At 43.4% G+C, this 2,292-nt stretch overlaps 1 pseudogene; it reads left to right on the top strand.

Moving 5' to 3' along the window:
* Positions 1–592: 592 nt before the first annotated feature.
* On the top strand, positions 593–710 carry LOC126250529 (5S ribosomal RNA; annotated as a pseudogene).
* Positions 711–2,292: the final 1,582 nt, after the last annotated feature.

Raw genomic sequence — 2,292 nt, 5'->3', positions numbered from 1 at the left:
GTGGTCTCTTGATGTCTCAGAATGTGTCCTATCAACCGATTCCTTGTTTTAAAATGTCGAATCAAAACACCTTCAGCCGTGTAAATTTCCAGTTGTTATTTTACTTGAGCAACCAGTTTCAGCGCTACGTTACGCCATTTTCCGCCCCCTGATCGACATGTAGGGAGATTCCCACCTCTGACCCAGGCAAAATAGGGGCCAGCATTCTTTGACTGATATCCACAGATTTTTGATACAATGACCCCTTCGATCATCCAGATCGAAAGGGACAACTGCATCAAACACGTATGAATATCAGTCACTGAACGCTGGCCCCTATTTTGCCTGGGTCAGAGGTGGGATTTTTCCTACACGTCGGTCATGGGACCTGAAAATGGTGTAATTTAGCGCTGAAACTGGTTGCTTAAATAAGATAACAAGTGGAAATTTAGATGGCTGAAGGTGTTTTGATTCGATAATTAATACTTAACAGCCGAGGTTCCGCAAGCGTCTGCATAAAGATGGACTTACAGATATTCCTTCTTTTAGTCAAGCCGAGCCACATATTTCTTGTCTCCCAAATTTCGTTAAGTACCTCCTCATTAGTTACGCAGCCAACAGCCTTGCCGCAGTGGTAACACCTGTTCCCGTCAGATCACTGAAGTTAAGCGCTGTCGGGCTGGGCTAGCGCCTGGATGGGTGACCATCCGGTCTGCCGGGCGCTGTTGGCATGCGGGGTGCACTCAACCCTTGTGAGGTGAGCTGAGCTGCTACTTGATCGAGAAGTAGCGGCTCCGGTCTCGTAAACTGACAAAACGGCTGGGAGAGCAGTGTGCTGACCACATGCCCCTCCATATACGCATCCAGTGACGCCTGTGGGCTTTGGATGACACGGCGGCCGGTCGGTACCGTTGGACCTACATGGCGGGTTCGGGCAGAGTTAACTTTTTTAGTTTCATTAGTTACGCGATCTACCTATCTAATCTTCAGCATTCTTCTGTAGCACCATATTTCAAAAGTTTCTATTCTCTTCTTATCTAAACTATCCGTTGTACATGTTTCACTTCCTTACAAGGCTACACTCCATACAGATACCTCCCGAAAAAACTTCCTAACACTTAGCTCTATATTCGTTGTTAGCAAATTTCTCCTCTTCAGAAACGCTTTCCTTGCCATTGCTGGTCTACACTTTGTTATGACCAGACGTAACTACTTTCGTCCGACCGTAACTCTGGGCCCTTTGATTGGGCGGTGAGGTAACAAATAGGAATTGTAACCCATGAAATTTTAAATCACCTTATTAGATTAAATAATTAAATATTCATTTAACACACTTCATTGCCACGGGAGTACTGGAAAATTTACAAATGCCATTGACTAGCAAAACATCAGTTGAGCTACTAATCAAGAAAATGTTCTCTCGAGGTACAATGTTCAGACTTTACTCTAAGTACAAGTTCATCAGTAACTTTAACAACTCGTTGCTCCTACACTATTACGTTGACTCCTTCAGATGAGGTCACCAACTGGGTCTGAGCTCTTGCATTATCGACACTATTTTGGCTTCAGTCTGTGGGTGCCGCTATGCTGAGAGAGAGACGTGGTCTTCTGGCGTTCATCCCATTGGTTGTTGCGTATTTCAGCGAACCCTCACAAATGTCTGTGGAATCGATTCTGGACAATACCACATATTTTATATCCTCTCTACTTCGGCCATCACCAGTTAATACCAAAATTCATCCACTACTTTTAGTGTCTCGTTTTCTAATCTAATTCTCTCGGTGACGCCTCATTTAATTCGTTTACATCCCATTATCGTTGTTTTGCTTTTGTCTATGTTCATCTTATACCCTCCTTTCAACACGGTGTCTATTCCTTTTAGGTGTTCTTCCAAGTCCTTTGCTGTCTCTGACAGAATTACAATGTCATCAGCAAGCCTCAAAAGTTTTATTTCTTCTCTCTGAACTTTGATTCCTACTCCAAATTTTTCTTTGGTTTCCTTTACTGCTTTCTCAATGTACATATTGAATAACGTCGGGGACAGGCTGCCATCCTGTCTCATTCCCTTCTCAACCTCTGCTTCCCTTTCATACCCCTCGACACTTATAACTGCCGTTTGTTTCCGTACGAGTTGTAAATAGCCTTTCGCTCCCTGGATTTTACCCCTGCTACCCTCAGTATTTCGAGGAGAGTGTAAAAGTCAGCATTGTCAAAAGCTTTCTCTGTGTCTACAAATTCTATAAACGTATTTTTGCATTTCCTTCACCTATCTTCTAAACAAAGTCGTAGGGTCAGTCTTCACTTATGCTTTTT

The sequence above is a fragment of the Schistocerca nitens genome, chromosome 3 (genome assembly GCF_023898315.1).
Source record: "Schistocerca nitens isolate TAMUIC-IGC-003100 chromosome 3, iqSchNite1.1, whole genome shotgun sequence".
NCBI lineage: Eukaryota > Metazoa > Arthropoda > Insecta > Orthoptera > Acrididae > Schistocerca > Schistocerca nitens.
Note: the sequence above shows the minus strand (reverse complement) of the source record. Positions and strands in the feature narration are given on the sequence as shown.